Source organism: Equus caballus, chromosome 28, assembly GCF_041296265.1.
Source record: "Equus caballus isolate H_3958 breed thoroughbred chromosome 28, TB-T2T, whole genome shotgun sequence".
NCBI lineage: Eukaryota > Metazoa > Chordata > Mammalia > Perissodactyla > Equidae > Equus > Equus caballus.
This window is the reverse complement of record NC_091711.1, coordinates 7,139,707-7,163,568: the sequence shown is the minus strand read 5'-3', so window position 1 is coordinate 7,163,568 and position 23,862 is coordinate 7,139,707.

Below are 23,862 nucleotides of genomic sequence, written 5' to 3'. Positions count from 1 at the left end.
CTCTAAATATGTGCCCAAGTGTCTTCTAAGCCCTATACCACTGTATATGCATTAACACATTTCATCCTCACAACAGAGAAAGATACACCCAACATGTATGAGAAAACTCAGGCACAGAAGGATTGCTTGTCTTGCTCAAGGTCATACAGCTGTAAGTGGCAAAGTTAAGATTAGAACCCAGGCAGGATGAATTATGACCTATGCTACTCTAAATGCAGTCACATTAAAACAGTTATTTCAATAGTATAAAAATTATAACAAAAAGTTTTCACAATAAGGCGTAAAATTGAGCAGTGTCCTGAAACCATTATCCATTTTCTCTGGACTGACTTGATAGAAAAATGTGAAAGGCAAAACACAAACATTTACAGTGACTTTGGAAGAAAAGAAATTAGGTTTGCTTGAGAGAATGTTACCTTGTCAGCATACTATAGACATAGACAGAACCTCCAGAGGCCTAGAATGTGCAAAAATATTCCACCTTTGGCTTTAAAAGATGAGATTTTCAAATAGATGCTCAAACACATATGCATGTTCCTCAGATTTGATGTTATTTACTAATGATGAAACAAAGACTGGTAGAAAAAATGTTCTTATATGAATTATCAGAGGTAAGAAACCTAAGATCACAAATCTGACTGGATTCAAATTATGACAGAAGCTGGAAACATTTCTTGAGGTGAAGAAAAGGATTTTTATTAAAATTAAGTCACTTGCCAATGTTGGAAGAATCAAAGGTGTGTCTATTAGAGTTGCAGTTAAGTTGATCTATTGTTTTCCAACTCATGAAATCCTATCAGTCACATTGGCTAAACCAGTGGTACAGTTAAAAACGTGGAAATGTATCTCCCAACACATCCCTGTTGACGTTTTGGACCAGCTGTGCCACACCCAGTTCATGTACATGACTCTGAAGTGGTCTAAATGGCAAACCTGTAATCAAAGGGAAACAAAAATTTTAAAAATATTGACAATGTTGCCGGTGTTCCCACCCTGAACTTTTTCCTTAAGGAGAAAAAATATATGCCGTAAAACTCTTCTTATTCATCTTCAAAGGACAGACATGTTGAAATAAAACTTCCACTGAGGCAAAGATATGAGAACAAAGCAAGAGAACAAATGAAAGGGGGGCACCAAGAGCGCTGTATTCAGTAATCACACTGTCAGTCAAGATGGGCTCGTTACTTTAATGAATTCTCAAATGTCATTATTAAGAGAAACAAGGGTCTGCTATTTCAGAATGTAAACTGAATTAATTCCCTGCCAATGCAGGAGACCTCTGGCAGCCTCACTTTTAGCTCTATCATGATTATGTACATTGATGTCAGCATAGGGTATCTTTTCACTTCGGGCAACGTGCAAATGCAGACACATATAGTAAGCAGCTCTGGGGCTGGCCAGACGCTGTCCATATTTACTATATATTTTTCTTGATTTCTGATCCATGCATTACATACCTCTTGGTGAGTGAGCTCACCTAACCTGACTAAAAATAAATCCAAAGGTTCTTGGGTGAAATTAGTCACTTCTGGGTAGGGAATGCAGAAGCACAATGTAGCAGAAAGTACATGGGTTTTGCTGTCAGAGAATATGGAATTTCTCTGTGATATTCAGCTAGTTATTTAACCATGGGCTTAAGTTAACTCAAGCAGAAAATAGAGGTAATATTATCTATCTCATGGATAGATATTGTGAAGATTAGACGACATTCATATATCACAGCTTTACATGTTCAACACTGCTTTTTAGCACATTCACAGTTTGCTTTCACCTTAAAAAGACTTAGGATGATCCAATAATAAAATGAAAGTATAGAGCTTTTTATTGTCTCTATGGAATGAATATTTTAACTCATTAGTCTAACATTTTTTGAATTTTGGGAAATTCAGTACTAACTTTTCCACCAACCTAAGAGGGCAATGTACCCAGCAGACTTCCTCATTCTAGAACAAAGGCTTATACACTAGTACTTATTCAAACAAATCCATGTTGATTCAAATACATGGATAACAAATGACTAACAATCTGCAAATGAGCCTTCAGAATTGTTAAACTCCTCACCTCATTCTAAATGGAAAGAATTCTTTATGAAGAATCATACTAATTGAAGAACCCCCATTTCAGTAGTCAAGATTTGACAAGTGAATAGAATGAAAAGAAATTGACATTTTAACTTGCACCCATATAAACAAAGCCACATCTTAACATTCCCTAGAAATTGGTATTTTAATTTTCGAAATGAAAAAAGAAGGCTCAACAAAGAAAAAGACAATCTGATCTAATGAACTCTAACTCTATTGAAAACTCGAAACACTGAAAGACTAGCTTTGTTTGCATACCAAGTTCAAGTGGAAGGTAGAATAGCTTATCCTGTATTAACCTGCATGGAAATGCATAGTATAATTTCAAGTTCATGACAGTGCTCAGAAATTATTTTTTTAATGAATGGTTATTTTTATCAAGATAATTCATAAACATAATGTAAAAATAAAATAACACTATACCTTTTATAAGGAAAATTCTACAGAGGAAAAAAATAGCTTTGATTCTCATGTCCTAACATTACTATCATGCCAACAGCTATCTTGCATTTAGAAAGTGCCCAGAATTTCTTAGAGTGATTTTCTCTCAGTTTTCCTACCTTGTTTCCTCCCCCTACTTTCAGCATATTATTCCCAAGTAGCTAGTGAAGTCCTGAGCATGAGAAATGGCAGTTAATGTAATCTTGCTCTGTGGTTAGAGGTCCTTGGAATTTCAAGATATGAACAACGAGGCTACACTCACAGAGTAAACGTTAATGTTTTGCTTGTTTTTTTCCCTACCCCATTCTATGGTAAATGTTTTCTCTTCCTGTTGCTTCACCAATAATGCAGGCGGTCATGATTTCTCACTCCCGAAAAGAGTTTGCACATTCTGCATTTTAGTTCGTATGGGTTTCCTGTTGTCCTCAGCTTTCTGCCATAGTGAACAGAACCGCGATGTTGTAGCTCCCCAGCTTGGCCTCTCTGTTAGAGTTGATCAGTTTCTTGCAACTCTCTACATCCTAGTCAGAAACGGAAGGCTTGTCTTCGCTCTTGAAGATCATTTTCACTGAGAGTAGAATTCAAATGTAACAGATAATTTCCTTCAAACTTTAACAATATAATCCCTCCGTTTTCGAGCTTTCGTCATTTATTTGACACATCATCTGTGTTACTTTTGGTCCTTTGAAAGTAATATCTCTTTTGTCCTCTGGCTGCTTATAAGATTTTCTCTTTTTCTTTGTTTCTTTTGGGGGGCAGTTTTATTATGATGTGTGTAAGTATGATTTTCTCATCTTTTTTTTTCATGCCGCACATGGTTTATAGGTCTTCTTGAATCTGAAAGTTTATGTCTTTCAGCTGTTTTGGACAATTTTCAGCCCTTCTGCTTTTCAAATATTGCATTTGCCCTATGTTCACTCTTCCTTTCTTTCAGGATTCTTTTCAGCATGAGATGAAGGATGTATTATGTATTTTCACATGACTCAAACTGTTTAATGTATTTTATATATTTCCTAAATTTTCAGATTTAACACATGTATTGCTATCTTTCATTGTTCCAGTCTAGTCTTGCCCGGCATATAGTTTGCTTTTAGTAATTGTATTGTTCAGATCTAGAATTTCCATTTGATTTTTTAGATTCAAGTTTTCCAGTGATATTTTCCATTTTCCAACTTCCTACATTTTTTTCTCTAGTTTCTTAAACATATTAGTCATAGGCATTTTAAGGAACTTGTCTGCTAACCATCTCATCAGAATTAACTTACAGTGTGTTTTTATTGTCATATGTTCATGTACTTCTGTTTCTATGTGGTGCAAGTCACCAGTATTAAAATGAAAAATGAAAAGTCTTCTTAAAATTTTATCTTCCCCCAGAGAGTGTTTCCTCTGTTCTAGCCCACACTGGGGCCTCATTTCTTTAGTCAGTCTAGAACTAAAATAAATTAAACCTTGGTAGAAGTTTCAAAACTATTCATTTGCCTTTGAATTGCCTACTACTTTGTTCTAGGGCTTCCCCATCTATTTTTTAATCCCCCTATTTGAAAGTTATAAAAATATTCTTGGATTAGTTTGCATTCTTTCATTACAGGTCACAAAACCCAATTCTGACAACTTAAAAAACATATGGAATTTCTTGGAGACCAAAAGACAGATGAAGGACCAAGCTTGCAATGAAGGATGGGCACTTTTCCACGAACTAGGTTACTGCTGGTGGATGAATATTAGCAACTGCTTTACCATCTGATTCAGCTGTCATGACATGAATCAACTGAAATACAGTTCTTTATTGTTTCATCTTTGCTTCACTTTTACAAGATAATAATAGCTACTATGTTTTTTAAAAAAGCCCACTTTTGTTATTTGAATCTTTCAGACTCAGCCCAACTGAGATGGGGGTCTTACGGTCTGGCTTTGCTGGCTATTAGCTGCAGCCAGGACACCCCCAGAAAAGCTATGGGCAGAAAGCAGAAAAGACCCTGGTCATAAAGGGCCCACACACAAACTCACTCATTGCAGCAACCTAAAACCACCAGAGAGAAGGCGGACAGTCCTTTAGTGAAATGAGACTCACCTGGTGGGCTCTGGGGGAATCTTGGTGAGAGGAGGGACCTCTCTGGAGACTGAAACACTGGTGAGGGCCATTGTTCTGAGCTGGGCCAGGCATGCTGACACGGACCCCAATGGGAGCCATTGAGGTTCATCCCTTGGCCTCTTAGCCCAGGGGTCTGCCATGCCCACTAGAGCACAGATTTAGTCCAGTTCAGCCAGGGCAGGCAACCCATCCTAGGGATGGGCCCCACCTAAGAGCAAGCCCTCAAGCTACTTTTCAGACTGCATTTACTGGGTGCCTTGATCTTCTACAGGCAGGCAAGGGTGTCCGCCTCTGTGGGGCAAGGCCTGTGTGAGGACCAGGTGAACTATGGGCGGCATTGATGGAGAGGTGGGGGCCTCTGCAGTGCTGCATTGGGGTGAGCTCCAGGAGTTGAGAGGTGTGCACGACCAGGACTGTGTTGAAGGTGTGTGTGGTCCTGGGGGGCGAGGCTTAACAGCGGCAGAAGACCTGAGCTTCACAAATAGCCATAAAAAGGATAAGCCCCACCTTCCAAAGCCTGAAACAATTGAGTGCTCCCTGTGCCTAGGGCAAGCCCCATTCAGCTGCACTCCTAAGAGAACTGACAACAGCCTTGTAGGTCTGAGGCCTATCAGAACTGTAAGCCCCTGACCCTAGCAACCAGCTACACTTGGTACCTACCCAATTAAGAGGAAAACTACAAGAGGAGTGTGCTGATAGACTTTGTAGCCAACTGTGCTAAGGCTCCCCAAATCGGATTCACAAACAGCTGGCCAGGGAAGGAAAAACTAGACTCCCTGGGTACCTGCAGTGGGAGCAACCCTGCCACAGCAGGACACAAGCAGCCCACAAGGGGTCACTCCTGGATCTCCTGGACTGGTGACGAGAGGCAAGCATGCTGCTGGGCCTCATAAGGCATCTCATACATAAGGCCACTTCTCCAAGATCAGGAGACATAGTTGACTCACATAATACATAGAAATAAGCACAGAGAAAGAGGCATAATGAGGAGACAAAGGAATACTTTCCAAGCAAGGGAACTGGACAAAACCCCAGAAAAAGGACTAAATGAAACAGAAATAAGCAACCTACCTGACAAAGTATTCAAAGTTCAAACAAAATATCATGAGGATGCTCACAGATATTGAGAAAAGACTAGATGAACACAGTGAGCTCATCAGAAAAGAACTGGAAGATATAAAAAAAAACTAATCATAAATGAAGAACACAATACTGGAAGTGAAAAATTCACTAGAGAGAGTCAATAGCAGAGTAGAGGATGCAGAAGAATGGATCAGTGAGCTAGACAAAAGACTAGAGGAAATCACCTGAGCAGAACAGAAAACATGAAAGATGAATTAGACAGAATGAGAACAGTCTAAGGGAACTCTGGGACACTATCAAGCATGCTAACATTCGGATTCTAAGTGTCCCAGAAGGAGAAGAGAGAAACAAAGGGGCAGAAAATTTATTTGTAGAAATAATAGAGGAAAATTTGCCTAACCTGAGGAAGGAAACATACATCCAAGTTCAGGAAGCAGAGAGTGCTCCAAACAAGATAAGTCCAAAGAGGCCCACACCAAGACATATTGTAATTAAAATGTCCAAAGTTAGACATAAAGAGAGAATCCTAAAAGCAGCAAGAGAAAGGTCACAAGTGACATACCAAGGGAAGCCCATCAGGCTATCAGTGGACTTCTCAGCTGAGACCCTACAAGTGAGAAGAGAATGGCACGACATATTTAAAGTACTAAAAGGAAACAACCTACAGCCAAGAATACTCTATCCATTAAGGTTGTCATTCAGAATGAAAGAAAAGATAAAGAGCTTCTCAGACAAGCTAAAATTAAAGGAGTTTATCACCAGGAAACCAGTTCTACAAGAAATGCTGAAGGGAGTTATTTAAGTGGGAAAGCAATGACCACAAATAGGGATAAAAAAAATTATCAGAGAAACAAAACAACAACAACAAAAATCAGACAATGAAATCACTTGTAAAGGTAAAAATATAGTGAAGGTAGCACATCAACTACCTGTGAAGATAATATGAAGGTTAAAAGACAAATGTACTAAAATCACCTATTTCAATGATAAGAGGGTGATGGATAGACACACACTAAATAAGAGACTATATATCATTTGAGAAATGTAAAATGTGGGAGGAAGGGAGTGAAAAAGCAGAGCTTGTAGAAAGAGGTCAAGCGCAAGAGTCTATCAACTTGATATAGACTGTTATATATATACAATATTAAATAGGATCCTCATGGTAATCACAAATTAGAAACCTATAATAAGCAAGAAAAAAAGTAAGACAAAAGAAATCAAATGTATTACTAAAGAAAGCCGTAAAACCACAAGGGAAGAGAGCAAGAGAGAAAGAAAGGAAGAGAGAAGAAGTACTAAAACAACCAGAAAAAAAAGTGACAAAATGGCAATAAATACATATTTATTAGTAGCTAATTTAAATGTCAATGGACTAAATGTTCCAATCAAATGCCATTGGGTGGCCAATTGGATAAAAACACAAGACCCATGTATATGCTGCATACAAGAGACACACTTCAGAACTAAAGACACTCACAAACTGAAAGTGAAAGGATGGAAAAAGTTATTCCATGCAAATGGCAAAGAAAAGAAAGCGGGAATAGCAATACATATATCAGACAAAACAGACTTTAAAACAAAAACTGTAACAAGAGACAAAAACAGGCACTACATAATGATAAAAGGAACAATCCAACAAGAAAATATAACACTTGTAAATATCTATGCACCCATCATAGGATCACCTAAATATACAAAGCAATTATTCACAGACATAAAAGGAGAAATGGACAGTAACAGAATACTAGTATGGGACTTTAACACTGCACTTACACCAATGGATAGATCATCCAAAAAAGAAGATCAATAAGGAAACATTGGCCTTAAATGACACAATAGACCAGATGGACTTAGTAGATATATACAGAACATTCCATCCAAAAACCACAGAATACACATTCTTTTCAAATGCCCATGGACTATTCTCCCGGATTGATCACGTATTAGGCCACAAAACAAGTCTCAATAAATGTAAGAAGATCAAAATAATACCATGCATCTTTTCCGACCACAAAGGTATGAAACTAGAAATCAACTACAGAAAGAAAACCAGAAAAGCCACAAAAATGTGGAGATTAAACAAATTGTTACTGAACAACGATTGGGTCAATGAAGAAATCAAAGGTGAAATCAAAAAATTCCCAGAGACAAATGAAAATGAAAACACAACGTGCCAAAATCTGTGGGATACAGCAAAAGTGGTTCTAACAGGGAATTTTATAGCAACGCAGGCCTACCTCAACAAAGAAGAAAAATTCGAAATAGACAATCTAAAAGCACATACAAAGGTACTGGGAAAAGAACAAGCAAAGACCAAAATCAGCAGAAGGAAGGAAATAATAAAACTCAGAGCAGAAATAAATGAAATAGAGACTAAAAAGAAAACAGAAAAAAATTAATGAAACCAAGAGCTGGTTCTTTGAAAAGACAAACAAAATTGACAAACCGTTAGCTAAACTCACGCAGAAAAAAAAGAGAGAAGGCTCAAATATTAAAATCAGAAATGAAAGAGGACAGATTACAATGGACACCTCAGAAATAGAAAAGATAATAAGAAAATACTATGAAAAGCTGTATGCCAACAAATTGGATAATCTAGAAGAAATGCATAAATTCTTAGAAACATACAACTTTCCAAAACTGGACTAAGAAGAAGTAGAAAATTTGAATAGACCGATCATCAGTAAGGAGATAGAAACAGAAATAAAAAGCTCCCAAAAAATAAAAGTGCAGGACCAGATGGCTTCCCTGGTGAATTCTACCAAACATTCAAAGAAGACTTAAAACCTATCCTTCTCAAACTCTTTCAAAAGATTGAAGAGGAGGGGAGCCTTCCTAACTCATTCTACTTAGCCAACATTATCCTGATACCAAAAGTAGACAAGGACAACACAAAAAAAGAAAAGTACAGGCCAATATCACTGATGAACATCAATGCAAAAATCCTCAACAAAATACTAGCAATTCGAATACAACAATACATTAAAAAGATCATACATCATGATCAAGTGGGTTTCATTCCAGGGATGCAGGGATAGTTCAACACCTGCAAATCTATCAACGTGATACACCACATTAACAAAATGAAGAATAAAAAATCACCTGATCATCTCAATAGATGCAGAGAAATCATTTGACAAGATACAGCATCCATTTATGATAAAAGCTCTAAATAAAATGAGCATAGAAGGAAAATACCTGAACATAATAAAGGCCATATATGACAAACCCACAGCAATTATCATTCTCAATGGAGAAAAACTAAAAGCTATCCCTCTAAGAACAGGAACCAGACAAGGATGTCCACCATCACCACTCTTATTTCACATAGTATTAGAAGTCCTAGACACAGCAATCAGGCAAGAAAAAGAAATAAAAGGGGTCCACATTGGAAAGGAAGAAGTGAAATTGTCACTCTTTGCAGAAGACATGATTTTATGTCCAGAAAACCCTAATGATTCCACTAAAAAAATTTTAGAAACAATAAACGAACACAGTCAAGTTCTGGGATACAAAATCAACATACAAATATTGGTTGCATTTCTATACAGTAACAATGAAGTAGCAGAAAGAGAAATTAAGAATACAATCCAATTTACAATTGCAACAAAAAGAATAAAATACCTAGGAATAAACTCTGCCAGAGGCAAAAGATCTGTACACCAAAAACTAAAAAACTTTGTTCAAAGAAGTCAAAAAAGACACAAAGAAATGGAAAGATATTCCATGCTCTTGGCTTGGAAGAATTAACATTGTTAAAATGTTCATACTTCCTAAAGCAATCTATAGATTCAACGCAATCTCTATCAAAGTTCCAACAACATTTTCACAGAAATACAACAAAGAATTCTAAAATTTATGTGGAACAACAAAAGACCCTGAATAGCCAAAGGATTCCTGAGAAAAAAGAACAAAGCTGGAGGGATCACACTCCCTGATTTCAAAATACACTACAAAGCCATAGTAACCAAAACAGCACGGTACTGGCACAAACACAGACACACAGATCAATGGAACAGAATCGAGAGTCCAGAAATAAACTCACACATTTATGGACAGCTAATATTCGACAAGGGAGCCAAGAGCATATGATGGAGAAAGGAGAATCTCTTCAATAAATGGTGTTGGGAAAACTGGACAGCCACATGCAAAAGAGTACACGTAGACCATTTCCTTACACCATGCACAAAAATCAACTCAAAATGGATTAAAGGCTTGAATGTAAGACCCGAAACCATGAAACTTCTAGAAGAAAACTTAGGCAGTACATTCTTTGACATCGGTCTTAGTAGCATATTTTCAAGTACCGTGTCTGACAAGGCAAGGGAAACAAAAGAAAAAATGAACAAATAGGACTACATCAAACTAAAAACTTCTGCACAGCAAAGGAAACCATCAACAAAACGAAAAGACAGCCTAACAATTGGGAGAAGATGTTTGCAAACCATATATCAGATAAGGGGTTAATATCCAAAATATACAAAGAACTCATACAGCTCAACAAAAAAAAAACCCAACATCTCAATTAGAAAATGGGCAAAAGATCTGAACAGAGATTTCTCCAAAGAAGACATACGGATGGCCAACAGGCATATGAAAAGATGCTCAACATCATTAGCTATCAGGGAAATGCAAATCAAAACTACAATGAGGTATCACCTCACTCTGGTCAGAATGGCTATAATTAACAAGACAGGAAACAACAAGTGTTGGAGAGGATGTGGAGAGAAGGGAACCCTTGTATACTGCTGGTGGGAGTGCAAACTGGTGCAGCCACTCTGGAAAGCAGTATGGAGTATCCTCAGAAAATTAAGAATAGATCTTCCATAGGATCCAGCTATCCCACTGCTGCATATTTACCCAAAGAACTTGAAAACACAAAGGCAGAAAGATACTTGCGTCCCTATGTTCATTGCAGCATTATACACAATAGCCAAGATGTGGAAGCTACCTAGGTGCCCACCAAGGGATGAATGGATAAAGAAGATGTGGTATTTATACACAATGGACTACTACTCAGCCATAAGAAATGATGAAATCTGGCCATTTGGGACAACACGGATGGACCTTGAGGGTATTATGTTGAGTGAAATAAGTCAGAGGGAGAAAGTCAAATACCATATGATCTCACTCATAATTAGAAGGTAAAAACAATGACAAAAAAACTCATAGCATTGGAGATTGGATTGGTGGTTACCATGGGAGAAGAGGGGAGGGCAAAAGGGGTGATTAAGCTCACATGTGAGCAGATGGACTATAATTAGTTTTGGGTTGGTAAACATGATGTACTATACACAGAATTAGAAATATATTATGATGTATGTCCAAAAGCTATATAATGTTATAATGCAATGTTACTGCAATTAAAAAAATAAAGAAGACGAATTTTCTTAGTTGGGATCAGTCAACAAGTTTAGTAGGAGGATGTAGAACCTCTGAGACTATATATGAAAGACACATAAATTTGGTTTCTGATTGACTAAGTAAGACTCCTTATAAATAAGTAGAAGGTAAAAGCACAAATATTTATATTTCCTGTTATTATCGCACTATACAAATATCACTTTCCATAAAAAAATCATTGTGCATTCAGGGTATTAAGAAGGAAAATAAAAGTGAAGCCAACATAAGTGTCCAGTCTTATTTTAGATGGCTAGTTATTTTTGGTATTTCTAGATGACTCACCAGGATCCAGAATTTTATGGCTTTGATATATGTGAGAAGTTTTATTTGTAACATAAGAGATATTGAATTCAAGAGATATATAGTTCTTTATATGATAGATTTAAGTTAATCTACTAGAAAAAAATGGTAATATGAATATGTCAGGCTAATATTTAGAAATATAAAGAAACTGTAACTTTTTGCAGTGCAGATCACGGAATGTTATTGCTGGAAGGGATATTAGAGATCAAATAACCCTAACATATCATTTTACACTAATCATTCTGCATTAAAGTGCTGAGTCAGTATGAACTGTGTGTGGAATTGGTTCACTTTTGGTTTTACAGATTCTGAGATTATTGGGCCTTAGCTCACAGTGTATGATCTATTTGTTTAATCAGATGATCTCTCATTTAGTAGGATAAATAGTACATTTATTTTTTTAATAAGCCTAATATGTGAACTTCCTTTTTTTCATATGGCCTCGAGGTCCATAGAGAAAGCAGTTGAACATTAACGTTAGAAGTCAGTGTACCGTTAGTAGCATTCACTGATATTCACACCAATGCTGCCTGATATCATGACAGACAAAAATAAGGAAAATAGTTATAAGTGTGAATTTTACATAGGAAAAGGACATTATTAAGCATTCTAATTGGTAAAACTGAATAAGCAGTATGCCATAGTCACCAAACTTAGTCCTGAAGAACTTCTCTCCTGGCAGAGCTGTTAGCCTTCATCATTAGCATTGACAGACATAACCACACAGAACATCAGGTTACCTCTTCCAGGTGAGGGGCCAGCTAAAGAGCAGATAGAGGGAGGGTATGTTCATCGCCAAACACTGCTTTTTGCCAAAACTTTCTCTCATAGAAGGGATGCTTTTCCAACTAGGAACGCTTACATCATTTCTTCATATTATTGGTGTGTTTAAAAGAAGCACTTTATCGCTGTCCTTGAAGAGCTTACAATCTAGCCAGAAGATAGCATATAAACATGAAATGTGTTAAAATTATTAAAGGTAACATCTTCATAAGTGCAGGTTAACTCAGTAAAAAAGTGATGATGAAGACATGGCAAATTACGCAGAGTAAATCAGATGCTTTGGGGAGAAGGCAAATTTCAAAGCAGTCTTTGAAGATGGTAAAGAGGAATGAGTGGATATGTTAGGGGGGAAATTCCACGGTCAAAATCACAAGAGAGGAATGAGTGAGTGTCACTAAGAGCTTAGAAAATCACTTAAGAGATGAGGACAGACCTGCGGCGAAGCAGTCACAGGAGAGCAGGGAAGCGGCTCCGACGGCCTCGGATCTGTAAGGACAGGAGTAGTGATACCCAGCTGCAGTTTCTCTAGGGGAATATTGACAGTGGAGATGGATCTGGAGAGTATCTCAGCAATAATGGACAGTATAATTTATAAAACAAAACTAGCATTTGTAGAGCAAATAGCATTTTTTTCATTCAATTTTCAGGTTATCCTTCATAACTACCATCTCATAGCATTAAGAGCTAATTGTCTTCTTACATTGATTTCCCCTTTATTCCCTTTAATAATGGAACTCTCAAGTTTTAGTTAAGACATGACAGCCCAGCAAGATATATTTCTATTCTTTTAATGTAGATGCATCCATGTACTCACTTTGGGCCAGTGGTATATGTAAGAAAATAAATGAGCAACTTTGGGATCATCACTCTAAATATAAAGCCACCAACCCTAGATTTCCTTATTCTCCTTCTTGGGCATGGATGCTAGCCAACATTGATCATATGCTCAAGGACAGGGCACTTGGAGGTGATAGGGCAAGGTTACAGGAACGTTGGTGCCTAAACAATTTCTAGGAACAGATCAGTTCCACCAGCCCTGGAAAATTCATTTCATTTCATTTTTTTTTGAGGAAGATTAGCCCTGAGCTAACTACTGCCAATCCTCCTCTTTTTGCTTAGGAAGACTGGCCCTGAGCTAACATCCGTGCCCATCTTCCTCTACTTTATATGTGGGATGCCTACCACAGCATGGCTTGCTAAGCAGTGCCATGTCCGCACCTGGAATCCAAACCAGCGAATCCCAGGACACTGAGAAGCAGAACATGTGAAATTAACTGCTGCACCACCAGGCAGCCCCGGAAAAATTCATTTCTGTCCTGTTATATGTGAGCTAAACTCCCATGTCATTCAAGCCACTAAATGTGGGCTCTCTTGTTCCAGCAATACAGCCTGAATATTAATACAGAAATTGGTATTTGGAAGTTGGGCTTTTCAGGAATGAAAATTAATAATAGGTGGCATTCTCATAGTATGTAGACAGCAGGCAGAAGAGAGGATATGCTATCTGCTGATATGGTTGTGACACTTGTTGTCCTGAGGAAAAACATTCCATGAACTATAACCTGTAATAATTGAGACTCATGAAAAATGACTTTGAACTTGTAGCTGTAGGGGAAGAGGATGGAAAACCACAGAATTCTGCCTGTTCCTGCTACTTTCAGCAAAATTCTATAAGCACAAGGTAAGCTCTGGTAAGAATGTGACAGTTTGCAAGCAGAGGTGGGAGCGAGGCTCCCTCTGCCTGTGGCCTGTGATCTAAATTACTGAAAGTCAGGACACTCAAGAAGGTGGAAAAGTCCATGTTTCTGTAGCCTAAACAGCAGGAGATAAAATTGTCACTCACAGCCTTTCCTGAACAGACACAGTCAGTCCAGATTAAAAGATGAGATTAGGGTCCATCCTCCCAATCAAACCTATTGTTTCATTTGCTCACCACTCAAAATTGAGAGACAACAGGGATGGGAAACTTAAAGGTGCTGATAATGGTCCCCAGTGTAAGGTAATTAGTTCCTTCACTGAGAGCCAGTGAAGCAGGGGCATGGCGGAGCCGCAGACAGCCTGTGAGCACGGACGGTCTGTGAAGACAATCGAGAACTCCTAGCTGATTTTTGATTAAAACCCTGTAAACCAAAAGTAGTATCAGAGAAAGCAAATATGTATTTTGTTTTCTTTTTGGTCCCCAAAATCATGTTCTACTGTTTCAACCTTATTTTGTCACATGAGCTCTGGAAACTACCTTCATCAGAACCACATAAAGTGCTCAGTAAACTGAACATTTTGGGTTTCACTCAACATCTAACAAATCAGATCTCTGCTGGTGGGCCACTAAATTTTTTTTTTTTTTAAGAAAGACCCCAGTTAATCACTATGCACACTAAAACTTGAAAACAACTTTCTTTTTTATTAAAAATAAGTTAAAATTGGCTGTGGGAAACATATCTGTTTTATTTTTCTTTGTATGGCTATAAACATAGTGTCAATGACAAACAATTACTAATTGTACAAATTTGATGATTAAGACTGAAAATAAAAATAATAGTTACTTCTAAATATCGATTGTCCACACAAGCTTATGACTATTAATCTAGAGAGTGTCAAACAGCAGTATGACTATATTCACTTTCTCAGCAGATAACTAAACAAAATCACTTTCAATTCTGTCCTCCTATAGCTTTCAGAAGAAAAAATACGCCTACTTATTTAAAATATAAATACTTTGGCAAAACAATTAACAGTTCTGAAACTTTTGATGAGAAATACCAAATGAGAGAGAATATGTGAGGGAGAGAGAGAGAGAGAACCTCTATAGCCCTTCCTCAGGAGAAATAATCCTGTCATCACATTAGTGGCAAGAGATGTGCATAGTTAGAAATGAGCCTTTCCAAAACCTTCCCTTGTTTTCCCTTAAACTCTAAATAATGATATGAAAGTTAATGACTAAGGCCTCAATAAATGTTGAATTATGAACACTCTTTTGTTAAATGCAGAGTTATCTTTGTTAAATGAGGAGTTATCTTTGAATTCAAATAATATTTTTTACCACTAAAGAGTTAAGTTACAAAAGAATGTGGGTATGAGATGTGTCTTTGAAGAATGGATATTAGGCACAGTAAATACAGAAATAATCTTTGCTGTTAGCACTCTATAAATCTTTCATTTTCTTGCCTGAGCTAATTTTTCATTGCGCTAACATGCCGTTGTACAATATGTATTAACCTGCATCATTAACTCACTCGTGAAATCAAATATTACTTGAGATCAAAATGTAACTTTTTATAAATAAGACTGTATTGTATTAGAATTAAATACTAAAATGTCATTCAGGTCACTTTCTTGATAAAAGAAGATATGGTAGTTATATACCTAATGGATCTACCAAGAGAATGACCATATTTCTTAGATCAGTTCTGCACCCTCAGCTTTGGTGTAATTGCCATGCTCATGCCACAGGTCATTTTTAAAAATTATTGCACTGTTAAGATATTTCCTATCTTAACCAAATTAAATAAAGCATTTAACACATTTAGCATTATAAAGAATTAGCTTTACTTTATACCAAATGACCACATATTTTCAATATATATTTATATTAACCTCATATCAACTCTACTGATAAATTTGATCTGTGAGAATGGCAGATTCTAAGTGCTTTTTTGAAACTTTTTGTATCGTTACAGGATCTCAACACCCAAAGTACTCAAAGGGGTTCCACTTAAAGAGAGGCAAGTGTCCTAAGTTAATCTTATAAGGACATAGAAAAAGTTACTTCATAAGCAAATATATAATCGACTATGACCAGTGGGCAATGCTTGTTTCTCTGGAAATGACCACATGTTAATGACTTCTCTTTCTTGGAAAACACTGCAGAAGGAATGTAGTGTTACATCAATTACCAAAAAAGGAGAAGGAGGAGAAACGAGGGAGCTAAATTTAAGTTAAATAAATGAGTAGAATCATTACTGATAATGATTATAATAATCATTATATTATGATTATATGATTATATGATATATTTATGATTATAGAATAAATGAATGAATCAATTACTTATGTGTAAGATGACAGCTATGAGAAAATCTTACAACAAAGTCTTGTTTTTCCTAAATAATCTCTGGTAGAAGAGAGTATATCTGTATGTATTATAAGATGATTCTTGCTAGACTTCTAACTTTGCATAATAAACCTAAACAAATATCTTCCTCACCAATAATGGCTTAATATATACAGAAGCAAGATGTGGGCATCCAAAATATATAATAATGTTGAAAATATACACAAGGTGTTATAAATATCTATTTGAGCAAAACAATTGTAGGTTTTTTGCTGTCAAAAAAAGACCTTATATATAATGTATTTCAAATTTTCTTATTTTACAAATGAGTTTTGAGACTAAAGCCCAAAAAGATCATATCTGGACCATGTGCCATCATTTAACCAAGATTTTATGTTCTCAATCAAATATTTAATAAAAATTATTTTAACATTGTTGATTATTTTTTTCTAATTGTTTTTTCTGCATAATCTAAAGGAGAAAAACATGAAGACACCTATATTAAAGATCTAAGAGAACAGGAACCCCTTTTAAACCACACAGTCTCCATCCAGGGGCCCAATACCTTTAAAACTTATTCTCCGTTAGTATAAGAAATAAATATCTAGTAAAACTGACTATTTTTTAATAAATAATCTTGTATTTTAATCTTAACTCCTCTATTGATTCTCAGATAGCACTATTTTATAAACAGATTATTATGGCTTCTACTTTGTACCTGAATGGTACAATTTTAGAATTTTGTTAATAGCAAGGACCACAGAATATAGCCCACCCCAATAATGTGCTGGTAAATGTTTAAAATGGTATGGATTTGGATGGAGTGGAGTGGAGTGGCTCTACTCTTTGCCAGTTTCCATGGTGTAAATATTCCCAACGTGGCCCATTTTTAGCTACCAACATGCTGCCAAGTGGCTCGTAAAATTCTTGAAAATTTATCAGTTAGCTCTAGTGACCCAGTAGGAATCACTTCCACTACCCCATACCACTGGCCCCTCCTTTCAGGATGCAGGCGATTCTATCTGCAATGACAAAATGTGTATTCTAATGAAATGCTCCTCCATTGTGGATTGCCCTAAGATATGTATGAGAAAATACTTCCTAATGTGTAAAATATTGTACAAGTCTTAGTTGTCAAAGACCTTTTATTAATAATTACAAATTATATGGTTCTTTACACTAGCTTATTCCAAAAACAAAATTTTAAAAACAATACATGAACTCATATTTATTCTACGAATTTTAAACATGACAATTTAATATAAAAACTTAAGGAAAAATGGAATAAAGTGGTTAGTCTATGGTAAAGAAATAGTTGTCATTTCTTTAATAGTTTGTGATAAATTTTGTGGGACCTTTAAACAGAGTTGTGAAAATGGCTCTCTTTTTAATAACATGGGGAAAAATGACCTCAAATACATTCTTAAACACAGCAGGTGACTTGAAATATTTAGGTTTATAAATAAACATACATGATCTTGTATTTACTGGGTTAGAATTTAGAGTGGCATCTCATTTTTAAAAACTCATCTGATATCGGATTTTCAGGTTGAAAGTGAAAGTGGTTTAGCCTCTGTGTTAGGATTAGCAAACGTGGCATTGCTTTTCCATTAGGATTAGCTGCCAACCATCAGCTGTAATACTAGAAAAATCATAGCTCTACTCCGAGAAAACCCAGATGATGCCAGGAAGTTACTCTATCCAGGTATGCAGAGCCAGAAAACTTTACAAGGAGGCAAAAACCCCTTCTGGGCGTCTGGCACGGCCAAGTCTGCATAACACTTCCAGTGAGCTTATTTTGATCTAATTTATTTCATTTAATGAAACAGTCTAAGATTTTTCATTTCCCTTTATCTACATTTTGGTTCCTTTGTTGATAGAAACATCTAAGGTGACGTCAGTTGTCTTTGCAAATACGAAGAGAATACCTAAAACAAAGATCATTTCTGTTTAGGCTTCTGAGATTTGAAACAATATCAGCTTAAAAGATTCATCATGTGACTCAGAAAGAAAATATTCTAGTATTATATTAAATAATATATAAATATTTATATAAATACATAAACTTTTATATCAATTTATATGCCTGCATGTATATAAATATATATGTCAGCATATATAGATACATTAGGTTATTTTTTCATGGCTAATTTTCATTCAGCAAACATTTGAGGAATATTTAGAATTTTCAAAACACTGTGCTAGAAGCTGAAAAGAAAACAAAGGTGAATAAAACACTCAGAAAAAAAAGAATTTTATTTTTAGGAGAGAAGACTGGCTCATACCTGGGAAATGAGACGGATATAGGAGGCAGTGGGGAGGACAGACGGACGGTTGAGAATAAAATGGCCAAAGTGGAGACCAGTTTCTTTCACATCCTCACTCAGCGACTTGCTGGTAGACAATTCTAAAGTTCTGCTGAGAGTGAAAAGAAAGTTCATGCTGAAGTCCTGTTCTCGGGAGACCCTTCCCCAGACGTGGGTAGGATGTAATATCATCAGTCCTGTGGCTGGACAAGGGAAAAAAGTTTTGAAGAGAAACTTTCTAATCCCTGTCAACTCTGAAAATGTACATAATCTTGATGCAGCAAATTCCGTTCCAGGAACCCCCGTGCCTCCACAACCACGAAAAACTGGCGCATTTTTCCTCCTGACAATACAAAGCGCGTGGTTACAATAGGATAAAATTAGAAACTACCTAGGGGACTTCTCAAGAGAGGAAAGTTGTTAAAGGACATATGTTACAACCACAGATGAGAATTAAATGGAAAAAATAACAATGATTTTGTTTAAAATGTACTTGGTAATATGAAAAACATATATTTACAATAGGTTATCAGTATTGACAGTGCCTGATGCAGAGTCAGAACTCTGTTCAAGGACATTTTGCTGTTCCAAGAATGCCTTAGAGATAGACGCGTTTAAAAAGAATTTGTTCACATGTGAACCAAAGTACTACCTACCGATTTTTTTCATTTCTGATGGAGATTAACTACCACATACATGCATTGGTGGTCAATATCTCATACATATAGTATTTCACCCTGTGTATCTATTTTTGTAGTCAATTGGATCCCATAGTGATGTGAATTATATGTCATTTAAAAGTCAAACCCTAACTACACATAGGAAACACTTGTCAAAGCTCTATCGTCCTGAGCCTCTCCCGTGATGCTGTGGGAGGTACATGAGAGCACACTCTAAACTCAGATCAGGTTTCCACTATGCTGAGTTGATTATTCAGAGCTAAGCACTGTAGGAGCAAGTAGCCTTCGGTAAGTAGTATGTCACACCTCCTGTTTAGACTGTTAGACTTTCCAAGTACTAGATACACTCCTAGTGAAGTTGTGACTAACCTCCATTATTCTCCTAAAACAAACAAACAAAATCTCTCTTGAAAGTGTTTCCTTCAATTCTGGACCTCTTTACGTTCTCCAAGTCCTTTCTGTTCCCTTGGTTGTTTCCATAGGCACCTTCAGCCTTTGTGTTGCTTCTGTGAAGGGGGATATAAAGGAGCAACATGTGGCGACATAATAGATAAGGGAATTATTATTTATTGCCTCAGATGATATTTGCAAAACAAGCAAATTGTTTTCTTTTTTGTTTGCTGATGCACATTTCTGTAGTCTGGAGCCTCCCTTTATACACAGAGCCCTCTGGCTTCTGCTGCAGGTCAGACTTTCCTTAAATGTCACAAATTCTTTATGTGTGCCAAACACATAGGTTTATCTGGCACAAGAACAAAACAGTGTCAAGAAGAAAATATCTCGTGATGTTGATATGTTAACTTGCCATTCTATAATTATTTATGTACTTTCCAAAGCCTGTTAAAACACAAGTTTATTTTAAAGACATAGTTGACCTAAATTCCTAGTGGAAAAGCCCTAAAATACAAATCCACCATAAATTAGTCCATGGAATTTCCCTGCGTTTGTATTTAGGGCCCTTGAATACCTTGAGTTCTGTCCAGATACTCTGTGACTTGGACCACTAATGTTTCCTATCTCTGATGTAACATCAAAGCAGACATTTGCTATCACTATTGAAAATATTCTTCTGAAGCATTTCTAAAACGCTACATTCTGAAAAAAATGATTTCAGTAGCTCCTGGTCAGGGCTAGAAGTTTTTCTTTCCCTTTATATATTTTTATCAACCCAAGTATCTTCATTTTATATAAGATAGAAAGGTTAAGATTCAAGGGTGACCCACTTTACACCTGCTAGCAGGGAAGTGTGGGATGGGGCCAGAGACAGCCAGGTTAGCAAGTTCCTTTCAAACCAATAGAAACTAAACCATCTTCTGACATTTAATCTAATTCCCTTTGAGCAGCTCCCCTCTGGGTAGGCGTCTCTCCTAAGCCGTGTAAAACAGGACAATAACTTTTTCAAATAATTGCCTCTAATTAGAAGGTCCTTGGTATGTATAGTTTTCCCAGTTCTTCCCTTCAATAACTGCTGTGTTTCCAGTTGGTCTCTTAGATGACCCCATTAGCAGCATAGCTGAGAATTCACAGTTAGGAGTCTTGTTCAGCCAAATTAATTAAGTGCCATTTTCCTTCCGGGAGGAAATTAGTTGTTTAGATAAATACATTAATTAAGAGTTTCTGCTTATTGTTATCATACATGGAATTCCTTGGCATAGTTATACCTTGTTCCAAAAGCATCTTTTAAATATTTCCTTTAGATTTTTCCATCAGCTTTTGAAGACACCTATAATTTTCTCATCCATGAAAAATAATTTATGATATACATCTCCACCAAATTTACTATGAGGCTTACCAGCTTTATATTACTTCTGGGCTTTGAAGTAATTTCAGGAGACTGTTGCTCTCAGGGTGATGCTGTTTGCAGTCGCTCATACACAGCAGGACTTGGATGAGTTTCCTTGGCTCCTTGAAGCCTGGAGACCCACATTTCTGAGATGAGTCCAGCGTGATCTCTGAGGGGAGGCCACATCACAGGTACTACACTGAAAGAAATCGGGTGTACAAAGATGGATATGACATGAGCCTTGCCCCCCATAGACGTAAACACAAATCATGAAATAAATGTGAAACGTGCATTAAGAGGGGAAGAATAATGTTTCACAGGAGCACTACTAAACATTGTAAATTTGGACAAGTATATAAGAGGAAGTGTGTGGTAACTGTGCTTAAATACAGCAAAGAATGAGGGATTTAAGGGCATCTTGAAGTACTGGCCAGAACTGAGTTTAGCTGAAATGCCTTCCCTGGACACCCAAGTGTAGACAATAATGATACAGGTGACGAGCGGATATGAACCCCAACCCCAGGCAACTGTCACTGCTTTCTGAGAAGTTTGAGTTTTAGCATGCAAGGAGAGTCTCCTGAGTTGTTTGAGCTGGAAAGAGAGGTGTTCAGAACTGCGGTGTGGGAGACGATCTGACATCCTAATTTGTCTTCGGCAACATCAAGGGCTAGTTTCCTGAATAATGGCCACACTTGCTTCCCCTCCCCATCCTTCATTCACTGCATCATTCACACATTCAAAAAACAGGGATCGGGGCCTACTGCTGTTAGGCCCACCTCACCTGACGGACACGCTGCATGGTTTGCATGGTAAGCAGATGAGGAAGACACGGTCCTGACACGCACAGTCCAGAAGACAGAGTGAGAGAGCACGTAAAGAAGGAAGAACTGTAGACCAAATGTCAAGCAAGGCAGAGAGAGGATCAGGGAAAGATGCATGAAAAGCTGGCCTAAGCATTGGACTCAAATAAGTCATATTTTTACAAGATTTATTTGACAGGTGATCTTAAGGAGAAACAGATACATAGAGGAAAATTATTGATTCGAGGGACTCTAGGTTAATCCACTACCCCCAAAGTTCCTGCTAAAAAGCTGCAAAAATTCCTACTTTGCTCTTAAAGAGGAATCCCTGTGAATTACTTCAGAGCACTTCCACCGCACGCGTGAGCTGTCAAGTGCAGCTGGTGACGGTCATGGAAGAAGCGGCTCACCAGCGTGCTGCTCCCGCTTAAAACACCTTAGTGTCATCTAGTTTATCAGATCGTGTTTTTCATAAAAGTAGTTTGACGGGCTGGCTCCATGGTATAGTGGTTAAAATTTGTCTCACTCTGCTAGGTGGCCTGAGTTCATGGGTTTGGATCCCGGGTGCAGACCCACACCACTCATCAGCCATGCTTTGGCAGTGACCCACATACAAAATAGAGGCATACTGGCACAGATGTTAGCTCAGGCCTGATCTTCCTCAAGCAAAAAAAAAAAAAGAAGAGGATTGGTAACAGATGTTAGCTCAGGGCCAGTCTTCCTCAGAAAAAATTTTAAAAAAAAGTAATTTCAGACAAGAAGAAATTGGAATTTTGACAACGTAAAGATACCAAAAGATAATGTAGATCAAAGACCCAAGATCAGGAAGATGAATGAACCTGAAGAGCTAGTGGGACGCTAGAAGGTAATAGAACACTAGTCAGGAACCAGGTATGTGCAATGTAGGTGAAAAGGTCACTGAAGGGAGAAAGGAGGAGGTCCTGGAAAGTATTGTAAGCCAAACTCACTGTTTTGCTTAACACTGGTCCTACTCAGGACTAATACCCACTGGGCATGCACCAGTGCAACTGTTTTTTCCGGTGTCTGTTCTGACTGGTCAGTATCAATGTGGTGTATGTTATTTATTGTTATACAAGTTCTACTTCAAACTCACGTGGTACCTGTGCTTCATGTGGTGCCTCCTGATAAATATTTTGGTTCTATTCCAAATTCATATTTGAACTAACTTCTCCAAGCAAAAACCAAAGCTTTTTTAAAGAACTAGTGTCTAAGTCATATTTTTTTTTCTCCTTGAAATTCTCATTTCGTTTGAGGAAATTATACAGTGACGCCCTGTACAGTAACTGCCTTTAGAGTTCCTTAGTCCATCCAATCTTTTCTCACTGGAAATTGCCTGGGAAATTTCCCTGTTTCACAGTTCGCTGAAGCCCTTTGTGGTCACTGTGTCCCATCCATCTTATTTTGGGTTGACTTTGTGAATCACACACATTTAAAGCAGACAATAGGGATAAGTAGAATCTGGGAAAAAGGTTTCACATGGGACAGGCAAGTGACTCCTATGAGAGATTTGACAAAAATGAAAGGAGACAGCTTGGGAAGTGCTAAACATGATAAATATAGCACATCTTGTGACTTTGCAAGAAAAATATTCATAGTTTTGTTACAGTACAAATAACATTGCTGTATATTTTCAGAATGTCATGTTCCTAATGAATTAATACATATCAGCATCATTTTAAAGATATTTGGTTTTCCCAAACTCAACACCCCTGTCTCCCTTTTATATCTTTCCAAACTTTAACTTCCATTTATCTCAGGAGTCTAGTTTTCTTCTTTCATCTCTCTGACGTGTGTATTCTCTGATGGTACCTCTTTGGTTTTGTATTTTATCTGTAGCATTTATTTGAGGCTTTTAATCTTCAAAGCTCCTGAGAACAATACCTAATTAATCCTCCCCACAGTCTTGAAAGGAAAGTTGTTATTAGAATTTCTACTTTTCCATGTGGGGACAAAATAAGGCGGGGGATAAACGGCTCAAGAAAACTGCCTGGGAGCTGGTGGCAGCCTGCTCTGAGAGCCCCTGCCCAGTCCCGTT